The sequence below is a fragment of the Musca vetustissima genome, unplaced genomic scaffold, assembly GCF_032173495.1.
Source record: "Musca vetustissima isolate MV318-11 ecotype Yass unplaced genomic scaffold, APGP_CSIRO_Mvet_v1 utg16637, whole genome shotgun sequence".
NCBI classification, from domain to species: domain Eukaryota; kingdom Metazoa; phylum Arthropoda; class Insecta; order Diptera; family Muscidae; genus Musca; species Musca vetustissima.
The window spans coordinates 15,227-33,831 of NW_026881695.1; positions in this window are offsets into that span (position 1 = coordinate 15,227).

Genomic DNA, 18,605 nt, shown 5'->3' on the forward strand with positions numbered 1-18,605 from the left:
GTTTCGTTTAGTCATGTATAAAATAATTATATTTTTCGACTTCGGGTAAAAAGTCCCTGGTGGCGTATATGTATAGATAATCTTCCTGACAAAATACAAAATTTAGTGGTTCAAAATTTTAGTGTCAAAAAATTTCAATACTATTTTATATTTCCCTATTCTGCCAGCATTGAGGTCCTCTTAGGGCACAGCCACAAACTGGGAAATATTTGTTTTCCATTCTAAGAGATCGATATCTAATTAATATAAATTAATTATTTTTTCTTTTCATTTCAGGAATAAATTTCGTAGTATCATGGAGCACCGTATCAGGAGAATTCTACAAATATGAAAAAAATTCTCTTCCTGGCAAAATACAAAATTAAAGTTTCCAAATTTTGGTGATAACAATTTCCATACTATAGAAGTAATATAATAATATATACTTCAAAGTAAGTGTTAATTACACATCTTTGGATAGCAAAGATGTTGTATTTTAAAACTTGGAAACATAGTTTTAATTGATTAAGGCCTTCGGAGGAAGGAAATCTTTTCAATTCCAAAAATTTGGAAACTTTTCTGGCACAGGTTAAATAGAAAATTATTCTCCATTCTAAGAGGTTCCTGATAACGTATGCGTATGAATATTCTTTCCTGCAAAATACAAAAATAGAATTTCCAAATTTTGGTGATAAAAATATCTATAATTAATTAAAATATATTGAAATTAATTATTGACGGTAATATATAATAAAAATTATAATTATAATTAATTTTATATAACCAAAATCATCAGTATAATAACTAGGATATAGATTTAATAAAATTAGAGTTTCAAAATTTTGGTGATAAAAAATTCAGTACTATATAAAAAAATAAACTAGAGTATAAAATGAAAACTATCGTATTTGAATTTTTCCACAGCATATTTTTAATTAGTTTAGGCATCTCTGGTTTCCTGTAGGAGGAAATCTTCATATTTCAAAGAGGTTTCAGGTGGCGTATTAGTGGCGATAGCAGTCAAACGCCCCCCGAGGTCTTCTACAAATAATTTTTAATTACATGTAAGAATATTATTGTTGTTGTCTTCCCAAAAAATTATCTTTTTTCTTCTTTCCTTTATTTCAAATCTATTTAAGTCCCGAAAATAGGTCAATAGGTTGTATGACTTGCAGTTAAGTTTTTTTGGTCATTTTTATGTTGAGGGGTCCAATCAATTTTAAAATTTGTCGAAAAAGAAAAAACAAAACAAACTGTAACACAAAAAATCCGCAAAAGGAAGGGAAAAAGATGTCAAAAGCCTACGCTTAATCTGCAATTTGTGAAGAAGTGGCTGGCAAGCTGACTGCCTGGCCACAAAAACAATAAGCCAATGCGTTTGTCCATTAAATTGTTTTGTTGAAATCTTGTTTTTCATTTTTTTCTGTGGGGGTGGGAGAGGTCGAGGGGGTGTTATTTTGTGTGTTTTTTAACCCAAAATAAAAGCCAATATTAGACAACTATGACTATGATTGAGTGTCTCATTGTTTTTGTTACGTTGAGTGTGTGTGAAGCTTCTTGAGGGGGGTGAGAGAAAAACCAAACATTGTTTTTAGCCCTCCAAAGGAATGAAAAAACAGTGAAGAAGAAGAAAAAAAAACCATTGTGTGTGTCTCTCACCCCTCCACATTATTTATGATGTCAGCAAAGGCAAAAAGGATATGGCCAAGACAAGCCAGGCAAGGAAAGGGATTTTTTTCTTTTATGTTGAAGAATTTCTCAAGCTAGGAAGGAATTTTCAAGCTGGGAATTTTTTCAGTGCCCTCAAGCAGGGGAATTTTCACGGGCCAGGATGTTACCCTTTTTGATCCTTTTTAATTTTTTGTGGGGATTTTGATTTAGTCTAAAAAAATGGCCTCAAATATCCTTTACTCCTTTTTTATTTTTTTCTGCGGATTGCTTTTTTTTGGTCTGCCCTAATTAAAAAATTCAAAAAAAAAAAACGATTTATGGCTAATTTTTTCTTTTGTGTTTTTTTGGTTCGCTTCCATTTGCCAGGATATGGAAATATGAGTCAACGTTTTTCTCTTCTTCATGCGTGTGAGAGTGTGTGTTTGCCTTAGTAAAATATATTCCTTTCATTATTTGACAGTTGCTGGCTGTCAAAAAGCCTGAACGAAACTGAACGAAAAAATCAACGATTTTTCCTAAAAGGCGAGAAAAACTTAACGTCGATTATTTTACGTGAGAGTGTTTGTGTGTGTGTGTGCGTGTCTCTGATAGCAATGTCCTAATGACCGAGTGCCTTGCTTGCTAGCCTGCCTTGCCTGCTTCTGGGTGGCCTCCACGGGCTGGTTACGGGGCAAAGTGCTATGAAGGGCGCCAATGTGCTTCGTTAAGTATGAAGAACAAGAAGAAGCAAACACGAAACCGAATGCCTTCTATACTCGTTGATTTTTTTTTTTGGTTCAACTGAACGAAACTTTGAGTTTGTTCGAGCTGCATATGGCTGACGAACATTAGTTTAAGCGAACCACGGAGACGAACGGATTTCGGGTAAAAATAACAGCGCAAAGAAAATTTCCTTTCAAAAAAGAAAAAAAAATAATTTAAAAAAAAAAATAAAAAAGTTTACTTGTTAAAATAATAAAAAAACACACACATACATACTTCAATATATATATATATATATATGGATACACCAAGCCTTTGTTATGTGGTGATGATTAAAAAAAAAGAAAATTCCAATGCAATGGAATCTATACTCGAAGGATTGTGGATTAAATTTTTTTTTTAAATAAAAAATTATTGAAAAAAAATTGTGAAACCCAAAAAAGAAGCGCTGGAAATCAAGTGAAAAAATTTGTGTCGGAAAAAAAATTCCATTAGAAAAAATATTTTTGCTATACATATAGCAAAAATTTCGGTTTTACATATATATATCGCTATATATATGCAAACTTCTGTGTATATAATAGAGGTCATAAGAAGTTGAAATGTGAAAAATTGTGCTCCAAAAAATTATCAAAGAAGTCTTAATTTTTTCTTTTATTGTAAAAATGAAATTTCCAAATTCTTTGAATTTTCATTTTTGCCATTTTTTCCTTTTCGTTTTTTTTCATTTCATTTTTCCATTTTCCTTTTTTTCGTTTGGGAAAAGTATGACTTAATGCTGAAAAAATTAGTTTTTTTTCTCGCCTTCATAGGTTATGTATACGTTTTAGGAAAGGAGAGAAAAAAAGTCACAATGACACACACACAAACAAACACTCGCCGTGAAAGCCAGGCAACATGAAAATGAAGAGTAAGAGTTTTACGAAAACAAGAAAAAAAAAACGTGGCAAGGATATAAACACCCAAAGTATAACCCAATTTTTTCGTTGAATGTATTTTTTTCCGCTGCTACCCCTTGGCTTAGTACTGAACAAACGATTTTACACAGGCAAGCCACACACACACAGGCTCCCATACACGCAATCCCCATTATCTCACACTCACTCTCTCTCTATCTCCCCAAAACTAACACTCCACAATGAACTCTTAGTTCGACACACACACACACAAAATAACTACAACGAGAAATGCTGCTGATGGTTGACGGTGGTAATGCTGTGTGTGTGTGTGCGTGTGCCTGTGTGTCTTGTTTCGTTTCGTTCTACCGTGTATGGCTGTTAGCATTCGTGTTAGTCGTGTTGGCCTCGTGCATAACAAAAGAACAGCAACAGCAAGAAAAAACAAAAACAATATAACTTCTCTCACTCTCTCTCTGTCTCCATCACTGGCTTTTAAACTCTCCCATACTAGGCAAAAACAAACAAGGCACAACACAACACACAAGGCCCACAAGGCGTACTGATGGTTTCTAGTACTAACGCTACTTTCTCTCTCTCTGTGTGACAAACACTCTCTCTCTGTCTCCATCTCTTCATTTAGTTAGAGTATACGACTAGTACACGACTCAGTTTAATGGAAAGGAAATACATGAGTAAGCCAGAGTGTGTGTGTGCGTGTGTTTGTGTGCCGTTTGTACGACTTAAATTCATTTCCTGTGGTTGTGGTGTATGAAGAAGAAGAAAACAGGAAAAAAACAACAACAAAAAACGAAACATTGACGTTTTATTACCAAAAAAAAAGAAACAAATAAAACAACAACAAAATCTACTGAAAAGAAATAGTGTTTTATTATTATTTTTTCTTATATGAGGTTTTTTGATGTTTTTGAATATTTTTGTGTCGCCAGTGGTTCTGCTAAATAATCACTCGTCCTCCTCCTCTTCTTTTTTCCATACTTTGTAGTTTTTCCTTGTTGTTTTTGTTGGCTTTTTATATATAGTAACTATTTTCTTTTTTCGTGAGGAGCCTTTTGTTGCCTTAGTATTTCTTACTATTTTTGTTGTTATTTTTTTCTTGCCATTGTTTCACTTCTTATGGCCGCTAAAAAAACACTCACACACAAATAAAAAAAAACGAATAAAAAATAAGAAAAAAAATATAAAAATATCGCGTGCGTCGCCTATAAGTCCGCAATTTGACGAAGTTTAAAAATAGGTAAAACCGAAAGGCAAACGAGCAACGATAACGAAAAATCAACGTCAAACACAAAAAAGGAAAACGGAAAATTAAATATAAAAATCACGAAGGAGACCACCACCACCAACTCTAAACAATTAAATAAAATAGGAAAAACGTAAAATGGAGAGCAGCAACCGAAATAAAATCAATAAAAAGGCAAATTGAAAATATCAGCATAATTAAAAAAGTAATAATATTAAAAAAAACACCGAAAAAATAATAACAATAAAATAATCGATAAAATGTCTTGCAAAAATATTATAAAAACTTAGCGAAAAAAAAAATAAAAATCAGCCAAAAAGTAAATAAAAAATGTATAGAAATAAAAAAAAAAATTAAAAAAAAAATATATATATTGCAATAAAATAAAATGATAACAGCTGTTTTGGAAATTCAAAAAGAAATAAATAAATAATACTAATAAAATAAACATTTGAATAATTTTTAACCGATTAAAAAAATTTTGAATCAACCATAAAAAAAAATCAAATTAAAACTAAATAATAATTTACAATAATTCCAAAATTATAAAAACTGGTTGGAAATTTCAAAAAAAAAAAATAATAATAATAAAAATAAAAAATAAATAAAAAAAAACATTAAAAAAAAATTTACAATCGAATGAAAAAAAATTAAATCAACTAAATTGAAAATAAAAAAATTGTAAAAAACAAAAAATTTCAATCACAAAAAAAAACTTTAAAAATAATTTAAAAATTAAGTGTAAAAAATTAAAGTAAAAATAAACAATATTTATGTTATGAAAATTCAAATTTCGAGGTTAAAAATTTCTTATACAATTTTCGTGGAAAAGTGGAGAAATCTTTTGTTAATAATTTCAATAAAATGCTTTTTAATTTTTTTCTTTGATAATAAGACAATAATTGTATATATATTTTTCCTGTACTCCAGAAAAAGTGCGTATACTTTATGCCAATAATTAAAACAAACAAGGAATACATAATCATACGCCACCAGGGTCCATTCAAATAATATAAAGTATACGTCTAACCTCTAATGTACCAACGGAATTTATATTTTCAATAAAAAAAGAAAATTTAGATAGGAAAGGGGCGTTAACTTCAGCCTGTCTGAAATTGTTATACCCTCTAACACGTAGTGTACATTCAAAATGCAAGATCTATTCAAATAATATATAGTATACGGCAACCTGTAATGTGCCAAGGGATTGTATATTTTCGATAAAAAAAAGAAAATATAAATAGAAAAGGGACGTTCAGTTCTGCCGGGTCGAAATTTTATACCTTCTACCTCGTGGTGTACATTCAAAATCCCCCTCATCAATATCAGACCTTAAAAGGAGGCCTATGTTATTGCATAGGGAACGTAGACACCTCGTGAGTACCTCAGATAATAAAATTAGAGTGAATTTGGTTGAAAAAAGTGGCCAAACTCCCGAACATACCTAATAATGAGAGGGTATCATTTTATGAGGGTTATACGAAATCTTATGCTCGATATTTATACCCTATTTTTATTTCTACTCAAAATGATTGATTTTTTATGAAAGGTTTTTAAGCTCCTAATGTAGGGATGGCTTTTCTCGAATTATTATTTAAAGCTCCCAATATAGGCGTAGATTTTGAAAAAGGGTTTTTGAAGGTCTACTAAAGGCGTAGATTTTCAATTTTTTTCTGGTTTTACCAAAGGTGTATATTTTCTAAAAAAATATTTTTTTCCAGAGCCTTGGAACTTAATTTTTGTTTGTTATAATCGTTTTTCGGAGGGCTATTAAGGGTGTCGATTTTTTTACTCTACACAACTATGTTGTCAGGGTATTATAGCTTTGTGCAGCCCCAAAAGTTTGTAACGCCGCGAAATATTGGTCCTAGACCCACCTTTAAGTATACCGATCGTCATATCTCGACTAGCTGAGTAAAAATGTGTGTCCGTCCGTCCGTCCGTCTGTCCATTATAATTTGTAAACACGATACAGGCCACAGTTATGGACCAATCTTCACGAAATTTTGCATGTAGGATGGGTTCTGGCCAATGAAGACCCCTATTGTTTTTGGGAAAGATCGGTTAATATTTAGGGGAAAAAAAATTAAATTTTTGTCGGTTTTTTGGAATTCCAGAGGCCGCAACAATGGTCCGAACATCGTGAAATTTTGCATGGAGAAGTGGATCGGGCCAAAGAATAAGCATGCCAGTTTGGAGAAAGATCGGTCAATATTTAGCGGGTCAAATGGACCCTGACTTTTGTGTGAAAAATGACAAAATTTGTATTCTATGGCGTATATATTTGCCCCTGAAGGACATATACCCGAGAAGTTGATATTATATCCTAGAGGAGTGGTTGACCTTTAAATTGAGACCAATTATATTGTTGTATGTGCTCGGATGTGGGAGTTACACCTAAATATTTACAGGTATCTCCGTATATATTATTTAGTAACCCATTATCACTCTGGAGAGCGGAATTATAGCGCTGATCGCTTTGAAATGTTCCATGAGGTTCCAGTTATGGTCAAGGACAACGCCTATAATTTTCGGTGATGATCAGATAATAATTTTGGAATGAAGTAAACCCGAAAACTTAATTTTTTGTGTTATTCTCATATATCAAATGAAAGCCGAACATCACAACACAACCCACGGTGAAGGGAATCTGGACAATAGCTTTACTGAATACTCGTAATATTCGGAAAATATGTCAGTGTGAGGAAGAGGTGCTGTTTACCTCTAATCGGGCAAGAGGGTGCAAATTTCACGAAATATTGCCCAGTCTTGGAATAAACATCCGCAGAAAATATGAGTTCCGTGGTAGTTGTGTAGGGTATCGTATGGTCGGCCCCGTCCGACTATACTGCTCCGCTCACTGGTTTTAAATATTACTTCAATCACCAAGCCTAGGCATGATTTTTTCAATATTTTTTCCTGCTCGCCTTAAAAATCGTATAAGATTTTTTTTTTCAAATTCAGGAGAGAAAAACTTTTGAACGTCTATAAGATAAAGCCCAGAGAAATTAGGAAAAAAAAATATTTTTTTTGTTTTTGGAATTTCAACCTTTCTAATTCAATTAAAAGTAGTTTTCATTTATTGATACAGCTATGCGTATGATTACCGACAGTAGTTATACGCACCCTATTATATCGATTTATTTTAAATATATATAAAGGATCTAAAGGCGTAGTTTAAAAAAGGCATGATTTTTTATAATTGTTCTTGCTCACATAAAAGAAGTAAAATCTAATGAAATATTTTTTCTCAAATTCAGGAAAAAACATCTTCTTGTCGTCTATAAGATAAAGTCCAGAGAAATTAAATATATATATATATATATATATTTATTTTCCTATTAAAATTCCTTTCGATTTCCTTTGAGTAGTCCTTTGATCTCTCCCAAAAATTCCAACTTTATAACATAATTAAAAGTACTTTTCGTTTATTGATACACTGATACGTATGATTACCGACAGTAGTCATACGCACCCTATACTTATTTTTAATTTGGAAAAACTCCTATCCTTTGGATATTTGGTGTGGTTTTTCTTTAAGAGATCTTTTCCTTTGGGCTCGCCATTGCGTATGATTAACGAGAGTAGTTATACGCACACTTAAGAAACCCTTATTTTCAGAACTATTTATTTTTTCAATTTAAAACTATTGGACTATTTACATAAAAAAAATTATTTTCAATTCATATATGGTCTGCTCCAGTATTTTTTAATAGTAAGGCTAGTAAAAGGGAAACATTTTAAAATCGCTCTCAGAGTACAAAATAATTTGAAAAGTTCGGGAACGCAAATCTAGTAAATATGCCAAAATTAGGTGGCAATACTTCAAAATCAATATCGGCCAAATTTCTCGAGTAAAAAGTTCACAATGAGAAAGCCATTTTGTTTTGTGCTCTCTTAAATTTGATTCAATGTTTTACCAGTTTTGTGGGTTCAGTAGATTCTTTTAGTTTCTGGAATTTGCATAAAAAATCGGTATTCAATTCATATATTTCATATATTTTCATGAACATTTCATTTTTAAATTAAAACAAATACACCTTTACCCAAAATATAGGGTGCGTATGACTATTGCCCACAATAATACGCACCAAGGCCCTACTAGTTTTTGGCTGAAATTTTGAATATAGAATTTTTAAAAATTGCCATTAGCATAATAAAATTCACAAAAATGTGCATTGCAATACTAAAATTTAACTGAATATTTTATACCATAAAATTAATTAAAAATGTCACCCACAATGATATCATTTGCGGAAATGGTCTAAAATAAATGTAATTAAGTAATACCCCAAAGGAACCACAACTACATGTGCTACTTTGTAAATTAACAAAAAAAAAACCATATATTTAATTACAGCTAATCCCTAAGGAAGCACATACTTCCTGCTTTGTTGAGGGGTGTGGTATAGAAACTAGAATTCTTTGGGACTTTAATTAAAAAAAACACATTTTAGAGGAACATATAAATATCCGCTTTAAGTTTCAAGATTCTAAAAATATTAAATCACAAGAAAAGAAGAAGTAAATCATTACAATTCCAAGCTATTCAGTAAATTTCTTATTGGCCACATCTGACCAGGGTGGCGTATGACAGTTACCAGTAATCATCCGCTCTGACACTTTCGACAATTTTCGAATTTTACCAATTATTTCCCACAATGTATCTAATCCAAGATGATATAAAATCTTCAGCCAGAGTTGAAAAATAAAAAAAATAGCTTTTCTCAAACTTTAAATTAATAACTTGAATCCTGAGAATAGGGGACGTATGGATGTTATTATCAATCATTCACATACATATTGTTTGAAATTCCAGAAGTTTATAAATCCTTTTTGATAATAATAACCGAACGGAATTAAAACTTTCACATTTTTTAGCCCTTTGACACACATTACCTGTAAATTTAACCCTGTTAGCAATCATTCGCTCCAGTGTACTTAATATACTATTTTAGTTAATTACAGTGTTATATAAAATACGAACTAGTTTTCTCCATTAAAAAATATAAAAAGGGAACGTGAGTCGAATTAAATCACGTGACATTTTGTGTAAAACGTGGTTCGATGTTTGCTTTCATTTTTCAAGCTGGACAAGCAACTCCTGCTACTCTTCATGTTAATGACACGCAAATGATGGTAAAATGGTTGGAGGTTGTTTAATAAAAATACACAAAACATCTAATTAAAAAAAAAGCAAAACAAAAAATAAAAAAAATCAAAAAAAATAAAAAAATAAAAAAAAATCAAAAATTGAATTTGAATTCGAAATATTAAAACAACCAATTCGTTTTACAAACTTTACATTTATTAAATGCATTTGTTTGGACGTATACGTATTGTCCACACTCATACGCTCTAGTGGCCATTAGACTGGAACTTGAACCTGGAAGGAAGCTGGGAAGCAAAGATGGTGGAAAATTTACTGAACTTTTTTATTTTTATACCCTACACAACTATGTTGTCAGGGTATTATAGCTATGCAGCCCCAAGAGTTCGTAATGCCGCGAAATATGGTTCTTGACCCACCTTTAAGTATACCGATTGTCATATCTCGACCGTCCGTCTGTCCATCCATTAATATTAGTAAACACGATACAGGCCACAGTTATGGACACATCTGCACGAAATTTGCAATTGTTTGGGCGTATACGTATTGTCAACACTCATACGCCCTAGTGGCCATTAGACTGGAACGTGTACGTGGAAGGAAGCTGGGAATCAAATTTGGTGGAAAATTTCCGGAACTTTTTATTTTTTCTAGACATGTGTGTCCGTCCGTCTGTTCATTATAATTTGTAAACAGATACAGGCCACAGTTATGGACCAATCTGCATGTAGGATGCGTTCGGGCCAATGAAGACTCTTATTGTTTTTTGGTAAAGATCGGTTAATATTTAGGGGATGAAATGGACCTTTATTTCTGTCTGATTTTCTTGTCACTCCAGATGCCTCAATTATGGGCCAAACATAGCGAATTTATACATGGAGAAGGGGATCGGATCAAAAAATAAGTATGCCTGTTTTGATAATGATCGGTCAATATTTAGCGGATCAAATGGACCCTGACTTTTGTGTGAAAAATGACAAAATGTAGATTCTTTAGCGCATCTATTTAACCCTGAAGGACATAGACCCGAGAAATTGAAAGTATATCCAAGAGGAGTCGATGGCCTTTCAAATAATACCAATTTTATTGTCGTATGTACTCGGATGTGGGAGATAAACTTAAATAATTACAGGTACTTACCTATTCAGATATTATTTAGTAACCCATTACCCTACTAGGAAATATAGCGCTGATCGCTTTCAAATTTTCCATGAGGACTCAGGTATGAATAAGGACAACGCCTATAATTTTCGCTAATGATCGGATAACCTATTACCACATTGGAGGGCGGAAATATAGCGCTGATCGCTATCATATTTTCCATGAGTGCTCAGATATTGTCAAGGACAACGCTTATGATGATCGGATAACATAATTGGGATAAAATATACCGAAAACTTAATTTTTTGTGTTTTTCGTGTCGATCTATAGGCCACAATTGAAAGTTGAAAATCACAACACAACCCACGGTAATGGGAATCTGGACAAGTAATTCGAAGGGTTCTACTGAATATTAGATGTATATTCGGAAAATATGTCAGTGTAAGGAATATGTGCTGTTGCACCCTTTAATCGGGCAAGAGGGTACAACTATCACGAAATATTGGCCAGACTTGGAATAAAAACCGCAAAAAGTAAGAGTTCCGTGGTAGTTTTGTAGGCCATCGAGGGTCCTCCAAAGGCGTAGGCTCCACCAAAGGCTCGGAATAAAAATCCGTAGAAAGTTAGAGTTCCGTGGGTACAACTATCACGAAATATTGACCAGGCTTGGAATAAAAATCCTCAGAAAGTTGGAGTTCCCTGGTAGTTTTGTAGGCCATCGAGGGTCCACCAAAGGCTCGGAATAAAAATCCGCAGAAAGTTAGAGTTCCATGGTAGTTGTGTAGGGAATCGAGAGTCCACCGAAGGCGTAGGCTCCACCAAAGGCTCGGAATAAAAATCCGCAGAAAGTTAGAGTTCCGTGGGTAGTTGTGTGTGGGGTATCGAGGGTACACCAAAGGCGTTTTAAGTGTCTAAAAAAGGTGTAGATTTTTTCAAAAAATATTTTTTCACAAGCCACTAGATTTTTAAAATAGTTTTTAAGGATACTTTTGATAAATCTACCAAAGGCGTAGATTTTTTTAGATATTTTTCCAGCTTTTAATATAGTTCTAGATTTGATAAAAATATTTTCCAATTAAAACAAAACAAAGAATCGGAAAACCATTTCTTTTAATTTGCTTAAAAATTACTCTGAAATCAAGTACCGAACATGCTGGCGTATGATTTTTGTCAATAGTCATACGCAACATGGTACCCTAATAGTAGAATATTCCTTTTTTCCCCATTATCTGATCTATTTTAGAGCAAGAATTTTCGGAAAATACGTCAGAACAAGCTTGAGAAAAATATCTGATGATCTGATTTTAGTTTTATTTATTTTTTCTTGCTCTAAAATAGTTCGGAAAATGGGGAAAACTAATATTCTACTATGGGGGACCATGTTGCGTATGATTGCTGTCAATAGTCATATGCAACATGGCCCATCATAGCAGAATATTCGTTTTCCGCCATTTTCTGATCTAGAAAAAATAAATGAAACTTAAATCATATCATCAGATATTTGTCTCAAGCAAATGTCCTGACGTATTTTCAAAAATTACCCCATTCCATATGAGTTTCTTTCCCCACAAAAAATTTTTTTTCCTTTTTTTTTGAAATACTTGTGCCAAGTTATTTGCGATTTAATGGCCGATTTAATGCAGCAGATGACGTCTTCGACAGCGATGATGGTGGCGAACGGAGACACTACATTACCAATGTGCAAAAGCCATATTGAGTGAGGGTTAGTTGTTGTTTTGTTTTGGCAAATGTACGAAATGGGTCGTTGGACGGGAATTTTATTATCTACTACTCCTACCACCAACCAATTTAAGCGAGGAGAAGCCGAAACAGCAGCGGCAGACAAACGTCATCCAGAATAACAAAATTCTCCCCACACCCTCCTCCTTCACTTACTCACACTCTCACATATTGGTAATCGCACACACTTACACATACTTATTTATTCTTTCATTTACTTTGTCGAGATGGGAGGGAGGGTAGTATGGGTGGTTGGTTGACTACCCATTACTCGCTAACCCGCATACCAATTGAATGGCTGAATCTCAAAGTAATTCATATGCATGAATGTCATACAAAATGTGAGTGTGTGTCTGTTTTATGGAATGTCTATATATAACACAAAATGTGAGTATGTGTGTGTGTATGTCACACATACATATTTATGGCTGTGTGTATAAAACATTTGCTGTATGACTCTTACAAAAGTTGTACATTTTTATGAATGCCTGCGTTCCCTAGGAAAGCCCAGGAACAGAATTCCGAAAAAAAATTTTTGGAGGCCCCATTTGTTCGCCACCCAAAAAAAAGGAATAAGGATCTGCCACTGCAAGTAAATATGCATATATATTTAATAATAAAATACTTTCAAATAACTTCCCTTTGCAAAATTAACATACTGCGAAAAAAACATAGAGAGGGGGTGAGCCTGTGCCTCGGCTATCGTTTGTCACGAAATTCTGTGTTTTAACCTTGTTATTTTTTGCTGTTGTTGTTGCTTTTTTTTCTGGAAATGAATATTTTATTATAGCTTTCGATGCCTCCTTACAGCCTTTCGTGTTCAGGCCTTTTTATTTTGCTGCTGTTTTTTATTTTTTAGCAACCACACATTGAACACGAAACTTCTGTAACACGCCAATATCGTAACATATTGCATTTCAGCCATCGATGTTCGTGTTTGGAATATTTCACAAGGAGCTACAATGAAAACGATCGGCTATTAAGTTTTGTAAACTATTTGCAGGGAAAATATCGACTTTTATCGGCTTATATTCCATTAAAAAATGAAAAAGTGGGGTTTGGGTACACCGTTGCGTATGCTTAGCGACATTAGTCATACGCAACATATAAGCCAATTTAATTCTTCCCCCAAATTGCGTATGAGTAACGGCAGTAGTTATACGCACCAGTATTGAAATTAGTTATTAGTATAAACGGAAAAAACTTTTATGAATATTTTGGGTCTGTCCAAGTCGTGGATTTTTAAAATATTTTTTTTGGAGTCTCTCTAAGGCGTGGATTTTTTAAAAAATATCTTTTCAAGGATCTACTAAAGGCGTATTTTCAAAACAATATTTTTTCAAAGGTCTACCAAAGGCATAGTATTTTTTTTTAAGTCTAGCAAAGGCAGAGATTTTTTAATTCAAGGCCAAAACCAAACGTAGATCAAACCAAAAACGTAGATTTTTAACAATATTCTCTCAAGGGCCTAACCAAGGTGTGGCTTCTTTAGAAAATATTGTTAGGGGTCTACCAAAGGCCTAGATATTTGTTAAAGGTTTAAAAGTATAGCATAGGTGGAGATTTAAAAAAAAATTCAATATTTTTTTCAAAGGGGTTACAATTAAATAGTTGACCTAATAAAATTTGGTACACCGATACGTATGATTAAGGGTGGTATTTATACGCACCCAGTATGTAAAATTAGTTACAGTATAAAAGAACCACAAAGGGAAGTAGTAAAGTCGGGCTGGGCCGACTATATGATACTCTTCACCACTTGGGGTATATTGTACATATGCATCCTTACCATTGCATGACAATGTGCCCTCGAGGGAACATGTCCTTCTGCAGCCTATGCGAAATTTATTTTTATTTGGGCAGATTTATGTAAAATCGAAGGAATATATATGTATATGTGGGAACTATAGCTAAATTTGAACCGATTTTCATTTTCTCTAGACTTATTTCAGTACGCTATGCCAAATTTAGTGCAAATCGAAAGATATATAGAGGCTTTGGTACACCATTTTAGGGTAAATCGGACGAAAATATATATGGCATCTAAATCTAAATCTGAACCGATTTACATGAAATTTAACACACATCATACTAGACTTAATTCAGTACGCTGTGCCAAATTTCGTGCATATCGAAAAATATTTAGGGACTTTGGTGCACCATTTATCTTCAATCGGAGGAAAATATATATGGTAGCTATATCTAAATCTGAACCGATTTTCATGAAACTTAACACACATCATTCTAGACCTAATTCATTACGCTATGCAAAATTTCGTGCAAATCGAAGGATATATAGGGACTTTGGTGCACCATTTACATAAAATCGGACGAAAATATATATGGGAGCTATATCTAAATCTGAACCGATTTTCATGAAACTTAACACACATCATTCTAGACCTAATTCATTACGCTATGCCGAATTTCATGCTAATCGAGGTATATATAGGGACTTTGGTGTACCATTTATCTTAAATCGGACGAAAATATATATGGGAGCTATATCTAAATCTAAACCGATTTTCTCGAAACTTGACACACATCATTCTAAACCTTATTCAATATGCTATGCTAAATTTCGTACAAATCGAAAGATATTTAGGGACTTTAATGCACCATTTACATTAAATCGGACAAAACTATATACGGGAGCTATATCTAAATCTGAAACGATTTTCACCAATTCCAAATAAGTGACCTGTGCCAAATTTCATCTAATTCGGATCATAAATGCGACCTGTACTTTGTTTGCAATTTAACATGGACAGACAGACGGACTTAGAAAGTGATTCTATGCATATTCTCAAAATAAACCATGTGTCTATCTCGTTTCTTTTGCCTGTTACAAACATATGCACAGAAACAGGGTATAACTTGTCGGAGATGTTATTCTTGCAGATTCTGAAGTTATTCAGAAATTTGAAAACTATTTGTTCTCCTATTAAAATATCTTCCGATCTCTTCTGAGAAAACATTTCATATTTCCACTAGAAAGCTTTTTTCCTTAATGGGTACACTTATGCGTATGATTAATGACAGTAGTTATACGCAACCTGCATTTTATATTATATGAACCTTATTTTCACCGGATTTTTTCTCTAAACTTCTCCTGACTTTCCAGATTTTTTCTCCAGAAAAATTAAAAAAAATTGTGTTCTCCCATTAAAATGTCTGCAATTGAGAAAGCCTTTTAATCTAACCTAAGAATTCGAACAATTGTTATTCAATATGAAGCCTTTTGGTTTATTGGTACACCTATGCGTATAATTACCGACAACTCTTATACGCACCCTTTAATAATTTGGAAATTAGTCATATGTTGTAGAACAACAACTAGTCTCTTATAAGATACACTTTAGCGGATTGGGGAAATGGGAGGATTCGAATCTTCTAGAAAATAAACTGGTCTTTTGAAACAACTTTTTGTCTTCGATGGCAAAAACCTTTCAACTCTCTCTCTCTCTCTCTCTCTCGACTAAATAGTCCTGTATTTGATGGTGTATGTGTCATCTATTAGAAGTCATCTTAAACTTCTGTATTAGGAATATTTTACCTTTTAAAAGTCGGCTAACTTTACGGGTATTGATTTTATACGCCAAACTTCGATTACAAGACTTTTATGAGAAAATTTTCGAACCATCTCTGAGATCCTATATTAGAAGGTTCTTCTAATCTCCTATGAGACAACCCTTTGGAGATTTTTCCAAAGACCTCAATGAGTTCTTTGAGACAATGTAATGGAGTCTGACTTTTTTTCTTCTTTAAAATACCTGCTGTGGGAAGATTTCGAGGGATTTTTTGTCCACCATAAAGTGCTGACAAGGGGCGTATGATTGCTGATACTACTCATACGCACCCAAATTATCACAAAGAGGTTCTTTAAATATTATATTACACATTATTCCAGGGAACATGGGAGCGTATAACTACGTTCATTAATTATACGCACTCAAGTACTCTCATTGCCAACTCCAATTCCGAAACACTAGACCACGAAAAAAAATATTTTAAGAATCCACGCCTTATATAGGTCTTGAAAAAAAATTATTTTAAGAATCCACGCCTTATATAGGTCTTGAAAAAATTATTTTAAGAATCCACGCCTTAGATAGACCACGAAAAAAAATATTTTAAGAATCCACGCCTTAGATAGACCACGAAAAAAAATATTTTAAGAATCCCCGCCTTATATAGGTCTTGAAAAAATTATTTTAGATTGACCACCAAAAAAAATTATTTTTAAAATCCACGCCTTATATAGGTGTTGAAAAAAATTATTTTAAGAATCCCCGCCTTATACAGGTCTTTAAAAAATTATTTTAAGAATCCACGCCTTAGATGGACCTTGAATAAAAAAATATTATTTAAAAAATCTAAATATGACGAAAAATATTCTCAAGAATTTTATTCATTAAAATTTTGTATTCCATAATGCTTATAGTCCCCCAAAATATCCCTCAAATAATACCCAATAATAATACCCTCATACACACTCAATTACCGCCCTTTAACAAATAGAATCTATAAGCAAATAAATATTGAATAAATTTTACAGCATACTTCTAGGCGACAGATAAAAAATGCTTTACTATGGTGACTAGGTAATGGGGGATTACCAAAAAACTTCGAAAAAAAAACAAAATAAAAAACAGAAAATCCCTTAACAATTCTTTGAAAAAAAATCAGGTGTCAGGTGTTGTGTTACGGCATCTTTAGGAAGAAAAAAATACAAAACAAAACAAAAAGAAAATAAACGAAAAGGAAAAACGAAACAATTTTCTTAAAAGTTGGAACAAAAATTCCTTTACTTATTATTAATGTTTTAACGACTCTGCTCTGTCATGTTCTCTACTACTACTCTGGAAACCTAATTTTGGTACTCTCTATTTTATCGCTCTCTCTCCTCTCCCTCCATTTTATCTTCTGTATTTTTGTTTCTTTATAAGAACCATATAAAAAACTATGAGTCACACATTCAGGTTTCCTGCAAAACCATTTTAAAGGCAGAGAGAGAGAGTGGGAGAGGAAGAGTGTAACAATTGTATTTTTAATTTCGTTGAGTAGCTTAGAGAGTATCCACATTTTCATGGTGTTTACGTTTGTCTGTGTGTGTGTGCGTGTTTGAGTGTCTGCGTATTTTAATTTGTATACACAACTCCATATTACAGCTGTAAACCTCGTAGAAAGAATTATTACCATGTTTTCTTCTTTTTTGTGATTTTTTATTATGGCTTATTTTTGTATTAGTTTATGTCGTTGCCACTATGTCTGTTTCTAGTTCTACTTTTTAGCTCTTCCTTCTTCCACTACATTTTCCATTTTCCTTTAAAAATAGTTTCGCATATCTTCTCCCTCTCTTTCCCTCTCCCTCCCCTTGTGTGTGAGACTCCTTATTATTTTTTGTTTGCTTTCGTTTTTCTTCTTTGATCCTTTTCCTTTGTTCTTCTTCTTTCAACCAACTTTACGTCGTATGTGTGTGAGTTTGTGTCTATGACAGCTATGGCCTTGTATGAGTATCCTGACAACGACGACGACGAGTTGTAATCATATGGACAAAAGCCCATACTATGACATAAAGTGTATATGGTTGTATGTGTGTGTGTAATGTGGCGTTGTTATGAGTACATGTGTGCCTATGTGTGTGTTTGTTCTACATTGTATTGTGTGACTGTGTAAAGTGTTGTGTGGTTTGTTGTTGTTTTTGTACGAACCATTTAATTTATTTGTGTATTTTAGAGTGACATCAGACATTTGCTGTATTTCCGTTTCCAGTCTTTATTATTTTTAGTTTCGTGTCGTCGTTGTTGTTGTTGTTGTTTTGCGTAATTTATGGTTGGTTGTTTTTTTGTTGTTGTAAAAATGGAAACTTTTTTATAGTTATTGATTTCAGAAAGGGATGTTAGATATTGAAAAATATTAAATTTATAAGTGAAGTTTTGCTTTATTCAGCAATGCTGAATTAAATATTTTCTATGGAAACCATTATTCAGTTAAGCTAAATTGTGAATTATCTATGAAAACCTCTATTCCGCTAAGCTGAATTGTGAATTTTCTATGGAAAACCGATATTCAGCTAAGCTGAATTGAAAAATTTCCATGGAAACTCCATTTCAGCTGAGTAAAATCCAAGGAAACCCCA